This window comes from Barbus barbus (assembly GCF_936440315.1).
Source record: "Barbus barbus genome assembly, chromosome: 46".
Classification (NCBI taxonomy): domain Eukaryota; kingdom Metazoa; phylum Chordata; class Actinopteri; order Cypriniformes; family Cyprinidae; genus Barbus; species Barbus barbus.
In genome coordinates this window covers 7,663,643-7,681,930 of record NC_136724.1, presented here as the reverse complement: position 1 = coordinate 7,681,930, position 18,288 = coordinate 7,663,643, and positions in this window count along the sequence as shown.

Below are 18,288 nucleotides of genomic sequence, written 5' to 3'. Positions count from 1 at the left end.
AATTTTTCATGGTATCTTCTTCAAATTTGAAATATGAACTCATGAGACATGTGGCTTTCAATCCATTACTTTTCTAGATTGCTCCAGGACTTATTTCATGTATTTGTATATGAAATAAAAAACATTCAGTGTGGAAAAATATTTTTCAAGGCACGTCAGTGTCTATAACTTTTTATCTTTTTGAACATTATCAACTCTGGATGATAGATAGTAAAGCCCAGAGTGTCTTCTTTCCAAAGATACCTAATTTGTTTGTGTAGCACACTTTGTCACGAACTGTTACCATTTTAATTTAGGTAGGTTATTTTCACCTGTGAGGCCCACAATGGGGGCGAAGGTTAACAGGTTAATGTGATTGGATAGAGAGAAGTCTCGTGACTTTCGTCAAATCAAATTGTGCATAGAAATTTTAACTGCCAACTACTGTTTATCATGGCATTCTTCAAGCATCAATTCAGTGACATCTTCCTCTAATATGTTAAGGTAAATTTTGGATTTCTGCTTACTAAACGATTTGTATATACGCTTGCCTATATACAAATTGCCTATTGTATATTGCCTATATACACACCAAATTTCACAGTCTGAAATTTGGTGTGAGGTTGCGGGTATTGCGAACAGTGTTAACTCCCGCAAGTGCCACGTTCGGTAAGTTCCCACTCACTTATGAGACGCACGATCTGCGCTGCCTGTCTCTCTCACGTGCGTTCTGCAGCAGTCACTTGGATAAGTCGTTGTTGCTTGTTGACTTTTGATGAGTTTGAGCGTGTGGTGCGCGCTGTGAAAAAGTGTGTTTTGGAAACAGTACCCGGATCCTCCTTCCACGCAGCCATGATGTTGTAATTGATGCAGTATGTGGTCTGGCATTGTCATGTTGGAAAATGCAAGGTCTTCCCTGAAAGAGACAACGTCTGGATGGGAGCATATGTTGTTCTAGAACTTGGATATACCTTTCAGCATTGATGGTGCCTTTCCAGATGTGTAAGCTGCCCATGCCACACGCACTCATGCAACCCCATACCATCAGAGATGCAGGCTTCTGAACTGAGTGCTGATAACAACTTGGGTTGTCCTTGTCCTCTTTAGTCCGGATGACATGGCGTCCCAATTTTTCAAAAAGAACTTCAAATTTTGATTCGTCTGACCACAGAACAATTTTCCACTTTGCCACAGTCCATTTTAAATAAGCCTTGGCCCAGAGAAAACGCCTGCGCTTCTGGATCATGTTTAGATATGGCTTCTTTTTTGACCTATAGAGTTTTAGCCGGCAACGGCGAATGGCACAGTGGATTTTATTCACCGACAATGTTTTCTGGAAGTATTCCTGAGCCCATGTTGTGATTTCCATTACAGTAGCATTCCTGTATGTGATGCAGTGCCGTCTAAGGGCCCGAAGATCAAGGGCATCCAGTATGGTTTTCCAGCCTTGACCCTTACACACAGAGATTGTTCCAGATTCTCTGCATCTTTGGATGATATTATGCACTGTAGATGATGATAACTTCAAACTCTTTGCAATTTTTCTCTGAGAAACTCCTTACTGATATTGCTCCACTATTTTTCGCCGCAGCATTGGGGGAATTGGTGATCCTCTTGCCATCTTGACTTCTGAGAGACACTGCCACTCTGAGAGGTTCTTTTTATACCCAATCATGTTGCCAATTGACCTAATAAGTTGCAAATTGGTCCTCCAGCTGTTCCTTATATGTACATTTAACTTTTCCGGCCTCTTATTGCTACCTGTCCCAACTTTTTTGGAATGTGTAGCTCTCATGAAATCCAAAATGAGCCAATATTTGGCATGACATTTCAAAATGTCTCACTTTCAACATTTGATATGTTATCTATATTCTATTGTGAATAAAATATAAGTTTATGAGATTTGTAAATTATTGCATTCCTTTTTTATTCGTAATTTGTACAGTGTCCCAACATTTTTGGAATCGGGTTTGTACATTTTTAGGAAGGTAATGGTACTTTTACTTGAGTATATTTTTTCAGTACTCTTTCCACCACTGAGAGTACCAGAGGGGACATTGCGCTGTCTCCTGAGTAGCGAAGAGGTCCATCTGAGCCTGGCCAAACACTCTCCAGATCTGCTTCAACACCTCGGTGTGAAGCATCCATTCCCCGGGCCGTCTTTTCAGATGCTCTGGAGGGAGCAGCATGCTCATAGGTGACCCTCTAGCTGAGGGGAGCAAAACTAGCTCTACCATGGCTGAGCTCTGGAGAGCGGAGGACTTAACTGTCAGCATGAGAGGGAACTCAGGCGCTCAGAAGGGAGCGGCATGCTCAAAGGTGACCCTCTAAGTTGAGGGGAGCAATGCCAGCTCGACCAACAAGGAGATCTCGGCAGGGAGGAGTTCCCTGAGTCCACACAAGGATCTGGTGCGCCAGCCTGTACAGGGGGCGCAACCGCAGACCTCCTTGGTTGTTGATATAAGAGACCACCGATGTGTTGTCGGTGCGAACTAACACATGGCAACCTCTTAGGTCTGGGAGAAAGTATTTCAGAGCCTGAAACACGGCCAGCATCTCGAGCCTGTAGCAAGTGCCAAGCAAGATGATGACCCCTCCACAGACCGTGGGCAGGGTGGCCACTCATGACCGCTCCCCAACCGGTGATGGATGCGTCCGTCGCTAGTGTACGCAGCGACACGGAGCTTCCAGCACCGGGCCCTGGGACAAGAGCCAAGGTTGTCTCCACATGTCTAAGGCAAGTAGGCATCGCCGCGTGGCCTTGATCATGCGAAGCGGGTTTCCCCTCGGGGAGAACCCCTTGGTCTTGAGCCACCACTGTAGGGGTCTCATGTACAGCAGGCCAATAGGTATCATGTTGGACGCAGCTGCCACCAGACTCAGCAGTGTCTGAAATTGCTTGACAGTGAGTGACTGGCCTTCTTTCACCCTTCTGACTTTCATGAGGATTGACTCGATCCGAGCAGGAGACATACATGCCTGCACCGTGGTCGAATCCCACACCACCCCCAAATAAGTGGTTCTCTGTAATGGAGAAAGCACACTTTTCTTGGGGTTCAGTCTTAACCCCAACACTTTTAAGTGAGCGAGAACAACATTTCAATGTTGAGCCGCCCACCGCTCTGATTGAGCGAGAATCAACCAATCGTCGATGTTATTGAGTATGCGGACACCCCGTAGCCGCAGCGTAGCTAATGCGGCGTCCACACACTCGTAAAAGTGCGGGGTGAGAGTGCTAGGCCGAAGGGAAGTACCCGATATTGGTAAGCTTTGCCCCCGAAAGCAAACCTCAGGAACTTCCTGTGAGTGGGAAGGATGGAGACGTGGAAGTATTGTTGCTTTCGTCAACGAAAATTATGACTAAATATCGTCGTCAACTAACCTTTATCATGTGACGAAAATGAGACGAGACGAAACGTAAATGCTGGTCATGTGACCAAGACGATAACTAAATGTATAATGCAATATTGTTGACGAATAAAAACGAGACAAAATGTGGTTTACAAAATAAAAACTATGTTAAAATGTCTCTTCTTTTTTGTTGACTAAAACGAGATGAAACAAAATGTTATAACGTTATTTTGTCTCGTTTAGTTGCGTTATTATTATTATTTTGCAGTATTTCTGTTTCCGGTGTCTCACATCAGGTCGCACTGCGCAGACGCAGGCGACGTCACTTCCTCAAGCCCCACTCGCGGCATTATTTAGAAGACGACAACAAAATTAAGTCTGACACAGAGAAAGGGACTGATGGCCGGCCAGCTGGGGTTCGTCTTTGGGAGATGTGTGTGTGTGTACTTCTAACATGTTTGGTTGGTAAAATAAATGTTGTAAATTCAAATTAGAGCGTCTTCCGTGTCTGGAATGGATGTATTCTTGAGTCTATAAGATAACAATAATATAATAAGATAACCTTGTTTGAAATGGGTTTGGCTAAAAGAAAATTTTGGTTTCGTCTATACTACTAGGTACTTATAGTATATTGACTGGGTTAAATAGAATTGTATTACTAAAAAGAGACTAAAATACAATTTTCATTGATGAAAACTAGACGAAAATAGTCATGGATAATTCTGACTAAAACTAGACGAAAATAGTCATCAGTTTTCGTCGACTAAAACTAGACTAGACTAAAAAGAGTATGAACGTGACTAAAACTAATAAAAATTAAAATGACAGCTTCACACAAAGACTAGACTAAAACTAAAATTAAAACAGGCCGCCAAAAACAACACTACGTGGAAGTATGCGTCTTTTAGATCTACGTGACAAACCAGTCCTCGGACTTGATCTGAGACACTTTCCTGAGCATCTTGAACTTCAGTCAGCTGACTGAGCAGCTCAATTGATGCAGATCTAAAATGGGACGCAATCCTCCATCCTCCTTGGAACTATGACGTACCGGCTGTAAAACCTGGACTCTCTTCGTGAGGAGGAACCACCTCGATGGCCTCCTACCTTAAGAGAGTATCTACCTCTTGTTCCATTACCAGAGCCTGCTCGGGGCCCACTAACGTGGAACTCACCCCGTTGATGCGGACGAAGCAGACGAGAACCGAACTGGATTCTGTAGCCTCTCTCTACAGTGCGCAGGACCCACTGAGACACATTTGGCAGTAGTTCCACGCTGCGAAATAGTCTACTAAGTGAACCAGTCTCTCGAGACTGGCCTCTGGTGTAATCAGAGCGGCTAACGGCCGAACTAGCTGCTCCAGAGACCACCGAAGGGGTGGCGAGCATCTCAGCTCCGCTACGGTTCTGGGCGGAAGAGACTGAGATGTGTGCTCGCTGAAGACCGCTGTGCCCTGGATGTGTGGCAGGGTTAGCAGATCGATCTCCTGAGGGCACTGGTGGAGGACGAGCACCGTACGCTGCGGTGATCGTTGCTCTACCCCAGCGGGGATACCCTCATAAGCCCTGGTCTACTCACATCAGGGCTTCTTTGCCGAAGACCTCTTTACCTGATTGGCTGGGAGGTCCTTGACCGCGCACCCTTCTTACCGCCCCGACCCCGCTCCCGCGGAGGCGAACTTGCCTATATGAGGAGCCAGCACGCGGCAGGGGCTGCTCTCGCCTAGCAGCCCCATGAGCTGGGGAGCGGCGAGGGAGAAACCGCTGGAACTCCGCCGCCTGCCTCCCGGTGCCTGTCGACAACGGAGTCAACAGCATCACTGAAAAGGCCAGAAGGCGAAGTGGGGCATCCAGAAGGAAGACCCTGTCACAGTATTTAAATCCGACAGGGTCAACCAAAGATGCCTCTCCGCCGCCACCAGGGCTGCCATAGATCACCCGATGGCACGGGTGGTCTCCTTGGTGGCGCAGAGAGACAAATCAGCGGTTTTGCGGAGTTCACGAATGTCCTCCGCACTAAATCCCTCGCCCTCATCCAACTCCTTGAGCAGGTCAGCCTGGTATGCCCGCAACACCACCATGGTGTGCAGACATAAGCCCGACCTGCTGCCGCGTACCCCTTGCCTTCAGAGATGATGCAGCGTCAGGGGACAGATAGCTCGCAAGCGTCTGTTACACACGCGGCATTGCTCTGTAACCGCGCTCACTCGTCCCCATCACATTACCGTTGTAATCGAATGAGGGGGCGAAGAGGCGCAGATAAATATTTTCCCTACGACCTCGACACCTCAGTGTGGAGGTCGGGGAAAAAAGGCAGGCTCCGATGTGGAGGTGAGTCTGAAACCACAGAAAATGCTCGATAACCCTCTCTGCGGTTCGACATGACACTCCACAAGCTCCTCATATTGGGGAGAAAGAGGGGGTGCAACATGCTCGGCCTTTCCCGTGTCAACCTCCTCGGAGGAAGACAAGAGAAACGCCGAGGATGCTGCCCGAGGGGAAGTATCCGCAAGGCAGGCTTCCGATCTCGGGGAGCGGTCATGGGATCCGACAGGTGAGGATGGAGATAGAGACTCGCTGCAGGGAACGCCAAAGAAAGAACCCTCCTCCGGAGAGGAGGGCCTTTCGGGAGCAAAGCACGCGCAGAGGAAGGCTCCTGCAGTGCGGGCAATCAGCCCCCTCGAAAGCCGCCTCCGCATGTCTTGCTCCCAAGCAAAGCACACACAAGCCGTGTGTATCCCCCGCACACAAAAAAAACGTTTGTAGGGAGGAACACACCGCCCGTATTGTGCTTTGCTCCCATGTTAGTAACAGACAGATAACACTAAATACTCACAGAGATACAGAGCGCTAGCTGAAAGAAAAAAGCTGACGCCGGTTTCACCGCACGTGCTTTTATGCCAGCTGGTCATTACGTCACCTCGCCCGTGACGTCCCGCCATCCATTGGACAGATTTCATTTGTATTCAGAGCCAGTCATGCTGAAGGCGTTACAAAAAGCGTCTCTGGGCGCAGCTCGAGTTCCTGAAGAGGAACTGAATTACAGAGTAACATGCAGAACAGGTTGAGATACAAAAACAATCATTCAATACTTTAAGATTTAAACATTAAATTATCAATTGTTATGCCTAATACTTTCCGGTCACGGGTTAGCTAAGCTTTGATAAAGCGCACAACGAAGATGATTTCAATCCACAGGGTTTACTAAATCCACAGGAAAATCAACAGAGTAAATCCAAACAGCAAAGCAAGTCCACATAAACATGATTAATAACCGGCAACCAAAAGATCTAAAGGGCAGAATATATACAAATGCAAGAAAGGTACTAATAATATAATTAACTCAACACAGGTGAACTGAATAAGGCAATCAATGTGAAACTAGGTCAAATGAACAAGACAGGCAACCAAAGTCAAAATAGGCTGAAGGTGTGACAGATTGCCCCCCTCCCGGAAGACGAGACCTCACGCCGCAGAGAAGGAAGGGTCAGGAGGTGGTGGAGGGATGGTGAAAAGGGATGGCATAGGGCTGGCAGAATGGTAGGCAGACAATACAGGTGGAGCCAGGCAAAACCCAGGCCACAGCCATAAGCCTGGTGACGACTCCAGGGGGCTGACCGACGGTGGTGGAGCAGGACGGGGATCCAGAAGGCCACGGTGAAGCCGAAGCGACAGAGGACCAAGGTGAAGCCAGATGGATAGAGGGATGAGGCGCAGTCGGAGAAGTGGAGTCCCGAGACAACGGATGGTCGATAACTGACCGAGGCGGAGCCGGAGGAATGAGGGAGCATTGCGGAGCTGGTGGACTGACGAGCCATGGCGGAGAGGAGGAAGCTAGGAGCCATGGCGGAGCTGCTGGGTCGAAGGGGCCGAGGCAGAGTCCGGGACTTGGAGTCCTCCAGCCATGATGCTGATGGAGACAGGACAGACAGGTAATTTGAGATGGGTAGACAGTTCAGGGCAGACTGACAGTTCAGGCACAACCTCCATGGTCATGACGGGATAGACAGGCAGTTCATTGCAGACCTCCATGGTCATGACAGGACAGACAGGTTATTTGAGACAGTTCTGGACAGACAGGGAGTTCATAAATGGCCTCCATGGCCGTAACAGGACAGGCAGGTGATGACAGAAGACTGGGTTTATCCGAATAAAAATCAGATCCAGCAGCAGCTCACCCTCAGTGGTGGTACAGTGGGGCTGGGCTTCCCTGTACGCTCTCGCTCCACTGTTACATCCTCGGTGGTGGGTTTCCTTGCCGGCTCACGCACCTGATCAGACATCATGTGAGGCTCTGGCTCCAGGTCGATCCTCATCTCTGTTGCTCTTTTCAGCGATGGCTCGTCGGTCGTGGCAGGCACTGGTTCTGCATCTGCGGTGGGCTCTGGCATTTGCTCAGCGCAGTGGGGTGGTGTTTGGCTGGGCTCTGAGTCCGGAGTGGGACTGGCGAGATCATCCTCAAATCCAACGGTGAACAGAGATCAGTTTCTTGCCAGTACCCACTCCACAAAGGCAGTGAAATTCCCCCGAGGACCATCCCCAGACAGCTTGGCCTGTGTCACAGTGTTGAGGCTGACTTTCAACAATCACCAGAGTAAATCCAAACAGCAAAGCAAGTCCACATAAACATGATTAATAACCGGCAACCAAAAGATCTAAAGGGCAGAATATATACAAACGCAAGAAAGGTACTAATAATATAATTAACTCAACACAGGTGAACTGAATAAGGCAATCATTGTGAAACTGGGTCAAATTAACAAGACAGGCAACCAAAGTCAAAACAGGGTGAAGTGTAACATTTCCAGTTCAAACATTGTTTATAAAATGCTAAAGTTACATTTCCAATGGTCTTCAATTGCATCTGTCATGTGATCTTGTCAACAATGTTTTACTATATACTTAATTATCTTCAACTAAATAAACAGCAACACAACAAAATGCTTCATACAGTTTTATTACATGTGTTCCTTGCATTTGTATGAATTTCAGTGTAGGTGCCATCTCCTCTGGATATTTTATGCTTAAAATAATACAAAGTAAATGTGTAGCTCAGCCAAAATGGGGAAGGAGATGTGGTCATTAATAACTTCTTGAACGACAGCAATCTTTATAAAACATTACAGAATTAAAAACATATTATTATTATAGAAACCCACTCCAAACACTGATTAAATCTTTCCTAAACAAACAACTTCAATAGCAATGTCCACTGAATAAACAACTCAATGACTATTTTTTTGTGAGCTTTGAACATCCCTAATGGTAAATAAATACTGTTAATAAAACAGAATACAAACCCATGATAACAATGTAGCGGGTGCTTGGGATGCACAGTACAGCAGCAATTAAGGCCTGTCATTAGAAAAGACAACAAAAGAAACAGTATGAATGTCATGAACTGCTTGTCACGAGTCCGGGCCCTGCGCTTCTCCCTGTCGCCACCAGAGGTCACCATCTCCCTTCCACCCGGACTCACCTCACGTAATCACGTACACCTGCCACATCACGTACACCTGCCACATCACGTACACCTGTCACATTACACACACCTGTCCCACTCATTACACCCACAGCTGTTCCCAATTGCCACGGACTATTTAGTCTCCCCTCTCCCACCACTCTGCCTGGTTGCGTTATTTGATAATTGTTTTTTCACGTATATGCTTGGTGTGTCTCTAGCGTTTGCTCTGGGCTGGGATACATGCATTGTGGTGCCGACTCGTATCCCAGTCCGTTTCTGTTTTGTTTTGTGCCGTGTTGGCCTTTTTGTTTTGAATTAAAAGAGCCTTACCTGCACTTGGACCCAGACTCATCTTTTCGCGGCGCTTCTTCGCCGTACCGTGACAGAACGCAACCAGCAAGATGGGTCCAGCAGGGAGGTGCCTCCACATCCGCCAGGGAGACCGGAGCATGGAGGATTATGCCAGGGACTTCATTAGAGGAGCTCGTCAGTCGGCGACGGAGAAGACCTGCCTCATGGTCTTCTTCTGGGGAGGCCTGGCTGAGCCCTTCAAGTCCCTGGTACCATACTGGGACCCCGGGGAGTCGCTGGAGGACTACATCAACCTGGCTCTGCAGGTGAGCGGCTCGGCCTTCAGGTTGGAGTTGGCTGCGGAGCCCGTTCACAGTTCTTCCGAGGCGGCGATCCGGGGGACGGCGGTGGCTGCGCCCAGTGCCTCGCGCCTGCTTCCGGAGCGTCCTGGTCTGATGTGCAGTGTGCGGGAACCCTCGCTGATGTCGGTGCGAGCAGCGTGGTCTGCTCGTGGTCTTTCCAGGGCGGCGGTGCCCGCTCTCAAGGCTCTCGAGGCGGCGGTGCACGCTCACAAGGCTTCCGAGGCGGCGGTGCACTCTCACAAGGCTTCCGAGGCGGCGGTGCACGCTCACAAGGCTTCCGAAGCGGCGGTGCCTGCTCACGATCCTCCTGAAGGGGCGGTGAACGCTCACAAGGCTTCCGAGGCGCCGGTGCCCGCTCACAAGGCTTCCGAAGCGGCGGTGCCCGCTCACGATCCTCTCGAGGTGGCGGTGCACGCTCACAAGGCTTCCGAAGCGGCGGTGCCCTTTCACAAGGCTTCCGAAGCGGCGGTGCCCGCTCACAAGGCATCCGAGGCGGCGGTGCCCGCTCACAAGGCATCCGAGGCGGCGGTGCCCGCTCACAAGGCTTCCGAGGCGGCGGTGCCCGCTCACAAGGCTTCCGAGGCGGCGGTGCCCGCTCACAAGGCTTCCGAAGCGGCGGTGCCCGCTCACAAGGCTTCCGAAGCGGCGGTGCCCGCTCACGATCCTCCTGAAGGGGCGGTGAACGCTCACAAGGCTTCCGAGGCGCCGGTGCCCGCTCACAAGGCTTCCGAAGCGGCGGTGCCCGCTCACGATCCTCTCAAGGTGGCGGTGCACGCTCACAAGGCTTCCGAAGCGGCGGTGCCCTCTCACAAGGCTTCCGAGGCTGCGGTGCCCGCTCACGATCCTCTCGAGGTGGCGGTGCACGCTCACGAGGCTTCCGAAGCGGCGGTGCCCTCTCACAAGGCTTCCGAGGCGGCGGTGCCCGCTCACAAGGCTTCCGAGGCGGCGGTGCCCGCTCACAAGGCTTCCGAGGCGGCGGTGCCCGCTCACAAGGCTTCCGAGGCGGCGGTGCCCGCTCACAAGGCTTCCGAAGCGGCGGTGTTCGCTCACGAAGCCCCAGAGAGAGCGGTGTTCGCTCACGTTCCTCCCGAGACAGCTGTGCTCGCTCACGAGGCTCCCGAGACAGCTGTGCTCGCTCACGAGGCTCCCGAGACAGCTGTGCTCGCTCACGTTCCTCCCGAGACAGCTGTGCTCGCTCACGTTCCTCCGGAGACAGCTGTGCTCCCCCACGAAGCCCCCGAGAGAGCGGTGCTCGCTCACGAAGCTCCCGAGACAGCTGTGCTCGCTCACTTTCCTCCCGAGACAGCTGTGCTCGCTCACAAAGCTCCCGAGACAGCTGTGCTCGCTCACGTTCCTCCGGAGACAGCTGTGCTCGCTCACGTTCCTCCCGAGACAGCTGTGCTCACTCACGAAGTTCCCGAGGTGGCAGCTCCACACTCACCGCGGTGGTGGCCGCCGGTTCTGCCCTGGGTCTCCATCCCGCCGGCGCTGCCTCAGAGCCCAGGTTCCCTTCCTCTACACGGGCCTGGCCCGCCATCCCTCCCCCTGTTCCACCTCCCTCTGGACTTTTGGGGGGATCTTGTGGAACGTCTGGAAGCCGTTCCTTAAAGGAGGGGTCATGTCACGAGTCCGGGCCCTGCGCTTCTCCCTGTCGCCACCAGAGGTCACCATCTCCCTTCCACCCGGACTCACCTCACGTAATCACGTACACCTGCCACATCACGTACACCTGCCACATCACGTACACCTGTCACATTACACACACCTGTCCCACTCATTACACCCACAGCTGTTCCCAATTGCCACGGACTATTTAGTCTCCCCTCTCCCACCACTCTGCCTGGTTGCGTTATTTGATAATTGTTTTTTCACGTATATGCTTGGTGTGTCTCTAGCGTTTGCTCTGGGCTGGGATACATGCATTGTGGTGCCGACTCGTATCCCAGTCCGTTTCTGTTTTGTTTTGTGCCGTGTTGGCCTTTTTGTTTTGAATTAAAAGAGCCTTACCTGCACTTGGACCCAGACTCATCTTTTCGCGGCGCTTCTTCGCCGTACCGTGACACTGCTATCCATTTAAAACCTGAAATATTTAACAAAAATATTTTACAAAAAAAATTATAATAATAATTACCACAGAAGTATAAGAACAGTTCCCTAAACCCAAAATCCAACTTTAAAAATAAACTTTGACCGAGCTGATCTGTGTGAATAATGGTGCCTGCTCTTGCACTGTTTTCGCGCCAATAATCGGCTGAGGTTCTTGTTCCCACAAAGAAAAGTGTAATTCAAAAATATGGTAAAACAACTGTATTGTAATTGTACTGTATTTTTACGGATTTTTTTTTTTCCAGGGTAGTGTTACTTGCCATTTCTTTGTAATTTGTCGATCAGCTAAATTTCTCTTTGTAACAGTGTAATCACCATGCATTCTACTGTATTACATCAGCCAAACGGACACTAATCACCATTATGATCATCGATGAAACAAAATGCAACTATAAACTATATAATGACTCATGCATGATGTGTTGTTTTTTTCTTCATAACACAGAGCTGGCACATCACCTCTGTCATAATAATTAAGCAGGACCTCTCAAAACAGCTCAGTTCTGAGCTTGCTTGATAGTCCATTGAGATAAGGCTGAAGAAGACACCTTTCCGTGAGAATCCTTATCTCAGCAGGAAGAGAAAGCCAAAAATGTACTGTCTTCTTAAAGAGGCATGAATCTGCTGGCTAAGCCACTGTCTTCCTGATAATCATCTTATAGTCAGGATATTGTGCATCTCCACGGATAAGCAATCTGCCAGCTGCCTGGATTCCATCAGGCTTTTTGTCTTTTCTCTCCCTCTCCCTCCCTCTACCTCCTTCTCCTGATTTCTGCCCCTTCTGTTTTTGATCATCACCAAGTGGCATCACTAACAAAACAGCCATTAGCTAGAAGCCACATCTGAGGCAGGGACAGGATGGGTTTCTTTCTTTCTTTCTTTCTTTCTTTCTTTCTTTCTTTCTTTCTTCCCATTATTTGAATTTCTGAGAAAAAAAAGTGGATGTTTGGAAATGTGATCACATTACACTGATATTGTGATTTATTTCTAAAATAAATCATTTGCGTGTAAAAAGAGATGCACCGATTAGCTCTTCACACCTTTCATCAGATGACAGTGAAGGTGATCAAATAATTGCTTGTGTAATAGATCTGTCCTGACATAGTTGGACTATACAGAGATAGGTCATACTCATCAAGTCCCTTAGGAGTCATTAGGAAAATAAATAATGAGAGGCATTGCACAATTTTAATTGCATTGCACTTACTGCTTTCAGCATAACATCACCACTGAATAAACCAGAGCAAAAAGTCTGTGTGTTTTAAAAAATTTGTTTTTATGTAATAATAAAGGCTTTTGTTCCAATTATTGTTTCTTTTATTACGCAATTTAAAAGCACATACATCATTATTATTAATATGGCTCATACTTAGGGCCAGAACTATGAATTAAATTATCAAATATTAAACTTGGTGCAGGGAGCATTTGTGATGTGGACATGGACAATACTTCAAATAATGTGGCTTGTTGAAGAAAGGGGTCCATTTCTAAGCAAAAAAAACTTTCTGCAACAGGCAAAGAAAAAAAAAGCTGCACAGTAGCACAAAAATGGTCTTACTCAGTCAGTATTAAAGATATCAAGCTTACATTTTCACAGAATGTTCTTTACCTTAGGAAGGATGATTTTATGTAGAACACTCAGAACACTTTATTAACCAAAGTAACACCTTGGCAACCTTAGCATTAAGCACACTCCTTAGCATTGCTCCGCAGGTAAGCACTTACATTTCCTTCAGAGAACTGTAAAAATCTTCTTATTTTTATATTCTCACTGACAAAGAACAGATTAAAACACAACATATACATGTTTTCATTGATTACATTTTATCTGCTTTGTTGTTCTCTTCATTTTTCCAAACACTGTCGGCAACTCATTCTCATGACCATGGTTTCTTGCGTGGGCCCTTGCACATGTCAGTCTCTGTTTGAATAGAGAGATCTCTGATTGCCAGAGATACGGGGCCCCGATTTCTGCCTCTAGTCCTTTGATGAGTACACAGTGAGGCTGCACTTCAGTAGCTGATAAGCATTTCATTTCATATTATTGTCTTCTGCACTGATGAAAGTGGACTGTACTGTGATGCAGATATAGAGTTGTTTTTTTTTTTTAGATGACTCATTTACATGGTGTTACTTTTTCTCTTTTAATTTTAGATTACTTCTAAACTTAACAAGAAATAAAATTTTCCCATCTCAGCATCAGAAGTATTCTAGAGGCATTAACAACCATAGACATTGGGAAACATGTGCCGATTCTGTTCTGTTCCTTTAATGGTCAACCATTTTAAAAGGTCCAATTGTTCAGCCCAAACTTTCAAGTGGGCTAACTTGATAACTGTAATGAAAAAATTAATTCTGGTAGTATCACTCAGCTTCTGTGTGTCTTGCAATAAATCAAACACACTGAACAGAAATAAACCAATAAAACTGGTAATAATGACATTTCTTTTTCAAAACATGTTTTTTTTTTTTTTAACTGATAATTCTAAAATGATTTGAGTATGAATCTAACAGGTTTGAAAATGGCTGATAGCCTAATTAATTTTTTTCTATAGCACATTCTTTATAGACAATATTATTGTGCTTTTGTGTAAATCAATAAAATATAAAGATGTGTAATACAACCGATTTTGTCCAATAACAGAATCAAAATGAGCTTGGCCATTACAAGTGTCACAGTATGAGTTGAAAAAAATGTGCAGGGACAAAGACAATAAAACAAAACATAAATCATTTTAGAAAAACAGTCATAGATACATAAAATCAACACTTCTACTTTGACAGCAGAACATCAGATTACTTCTGACTAGAAAATAAATAAATAAATAAAAATTTAAAAGCCAATGTTAAATTTCATGCCTATATGTACCCTATTTTTTCCTCACATTTGGTTTACTGTCCAAACATAATTTTTTTAATAAATGGTGATAAAATGCCTTTTCAGTGATAAAATGCCTCTCTGTGGTGACCTCCAGTGTGTGCCCCTGCCTTCAGGCTGCACTGATGTTTAGCGTTCTAGTGTAATGAGGGGGAACAAAGAACAACAAGCAGAAGCTGCCCAACATAAACATACAGGGGAAAGTATTTAGTACAAACTCATCCCAACAAGGCTGAGTGCAGTCAACGGCCCCTAATTCTGCCCTTTGTAATCTGATGCGTACTATAAACACACATCACACCCACTCACACTCACACTTATAATCGATGGACAGTGCAAAACTCAACATGAGCAGGCACACCTGGCTGTCAGGTGTAGCACAGTCAGGTGTGTTTCGGGGGTCAAAGGTTAGGGGTACTGTTTGATATTACATTACAAAAAGTTGGTTATTGCTGTAGAGCAAGTGGATCTGATTATCTAAATATATATTTTTTTTTAATAGCATGTTAGCAGCAATATACATTGTCAGTATTTAGCAGACTGAAAAATTATACATTTACCAGTCTTAGCTGTCAATAATTTCCTTTTCAACAGCAAAGCCAGAGGTTTCCAAGCATTACAAAGTATTTTCATTCAGTTTAAATATCATTTTACTGTGTGTTTCTCAGTTGTGTTTCCCCTTATGGCATATATGACACACTTTTACCACTTCACTTCCAATCACACTCTCTCACCTAAGGCCTAACTTTTACCATTTGGCCTCAAGTCAAACTACATGCCACACACCTGAAGTCAGGGCTGCTGGTCCCTGTACACAGATCATGCAGCCTGCTTAGGGAACCAATCCCCCAGATGAGCACTCTGACACTCTGAATTCAAAGTGTACATACTTTCCTTTTCCTTTTTGTTCCTCAACTAAACTGCCAAATCCTAATAGACAATTACAAATCTAACTCCAGGAAATGTACAGAATATTGATAAATGTCGAATATAGACCATTTACATTTCTAATGAAATTGTTAATAATGAAAATTACATAATTAAATTACTTTTTTCCCGCAGTTGTGGAATAGCAGAAGAAGATGACCAAATCTTGAATCACCAAAATTCACCAAAAGGAATCAAATGAAAGATGTTTTAAATTGTTTGTGTAGATGTTCTTAAATCATGATCCCTTACTGATATTTGTAGTATTAAATAGTTCAGTCTGTCTGAACACAGACAGCAATCCCAAAATCCCACCTGTCAACACTTCATTGATTTTCGTTTGAGGATACATATTTTTTTTACCTCAAGTGAAAGTCATTTAATTTTTTAATTTATTTATTTTTATTTGAATGCTGTTTTCAAGAGTAATGACACTTTAAACTGGGAAATTGAATAAAACCCAACATGGATATTTACAATGACAAAAAAATAAAAAATAAATAACTGCATGCCTTGCCATGTAAAGCATGGAAAGTACTACAAATGTCATCGTCAGGTCACTTTATGTGTGTGGCCCCAACACTGAATGTGGAAATGGAGGTGGCAGAGTAAAGTACACCCCTATGAAATTTAATCCAGACATCTGCAGGATATCCCCCTTTACTGTGATGCCTAATGAATTCCAGTGCAAACCAAATCATGCTGAATTTCTTTATGACAGATGGATTACTCTTGCATTAAGATTAATCTATGCACCTTTTTACATATTTTTTTTATCTCTGTATCACTGACCTAGGATTACCAGGTTATGAGAAGCCACAGACTAAAGAGTAGATGCACAAAATTAATGTGAAATAATCTCACAAATTGTTATGATATCATTAGACAACTGTCTAAAGAATTGTTTTCAGCAAAAATTTAACTCTAAAATTAATTATAGTAAGTTCCAAAGATGCATACCACAGGAAATCACCGCTACATAATGACAAATAACACATAACAGCTCTGTTGGCTTACAAAATGAAAATCCTTGTAATACTGGTGCTGTAGTTACTGCTACTATTAGGGTGTGTTTTGTTTTGGGTGAGGCCTAAGCCGCACAAAGCCCTTCCGATTAAAGTACAAAAACAAAGAACAGTAACTACCATCATGTTGACATATGACATCTTCTACCTCACTGCCCATCCGGCCTGACCTTCATAGGCCTGTATCAAACAGTATGGCCCACTGGCTTTCAGCTGCTAACATTCATCTCATTTTGGTATAAACACTCAGCAGCACTTCCACTGTGGGACCACACTCTGACCTCTCTGACAGTTAAGAGTGTTTGCACGTCATTTGACATACAGCAGCCACAATAGCACTTATGTTTTATTTATTTTTTCCTTCTTATTCGAAAAAATCCCACACGTGTTAACTAAATCTTGAAATATCTCGATTCTCAAATATGTGTAAATGGATGCATTTTCCACATTTATAGATTATGTTGATCAATAATGGGCGATGGTTAAAGTAATAATGTAGTCTATTAACTATGCATAAAAACATATCTGTTTACTTACGTAACAAATATGGGTGTCATGCCATAAAATGTTTTTAGTACGACTGACTTTGTATTTAATGTGAATTTAATAAAAAAACATTTTAAGTCTGGGGAGTGAATTTGGAGAGGGGGCGGCGTTTTACTTCCAACTGGTTCCAGCTGCATATAAACGTAGCGCAATAGACTAAAAACGTAGCGGGATATTTGTGCCTATGGTTAGCTGCGCAATGCTGTCTTTTGCGACTGGTCATACCTGCAGACTGCAGCCAATAATGCCACTCTATCGGTTCGCGTGCGTTCGGCTCCTAAGTCCTCACAGAACAGATGTTGAACGCAGACTGCGGTTTTTGACATTCATTATAACAAAGAAAGTATAGAACGATGCAAATAATAGATTCAGTGCAGTGTAGAGAGCTTCATTAATTAAAATGGAAGTTATGTATGCGAACTATACATAACTACACATAAATATTTTTGTACAAAATCAAAAACGCCTTGTTCTGATGTCATGCTGACCTGTGCCAAACTTTTTTTTTTAATCAGTTAATATTAACCTTTGTATAAAATCTAAAACGTATAAACTGTTGTATAAATTAAATTTAACTTTGCAAACTCCCTTTATAGCTAATAATTAAAATGCTGTTACTTGTCTTAGTTCATTGCAATCTCACAAAACTTCCATTTTAATTAATGAAGCTCTCTACACTGCACACTGAATCTATTATTTGCATAATTCTATACTTTCTTTGTTATAATGAATGTCAAATACCCCGCAGTCTGCGTTCACAATCTGTTCTGTGAGGATTTAGGAGCAGAACGCACGCGAACAGATAGAGAGGCATTATTGTTTAAAATGTTAGAATGTTTTTTATTAAATTTTATTGTTAAATTTCAGGACCTAAAAATGCAAGTCCTGGAAATACAATGCATTAAAATGCAAGCACTGTTAATTGCAATGCATCTTTTTTTTCGATTTGTGGAATTCAGCATGCTTTATGTTTAAAAAGCTATTGTCATTATTCTGTTCCATAATTGTGCTTCTTCAACGAAAACAGTTCCAAACAAAGTCACAGTTGAGCTGCTGCTCATCTTCAAGCAAACACAGCACTGTTTATGAATGAATCTGCGTTTTTGAACAAATCTAGTGAGTCAATCATTCAGTGACCCATTCATAAAGAGTGACTTGCTCCTAAATGAATCAGCCGTTTGAACAAATCGATTCAATGAATGGTTTAGTTACAAATGAATGATTACAGTGACTTGCTGCCACCTACTGGCGGTTTCAGTAATATAAATAGTTTAATATTGCTGTATTCAAAACATATTAAAAAAATATATAGTGCTCCTGAAAAGAAATGCGAGCATAGAGTCCTTAAGAATGTAATGT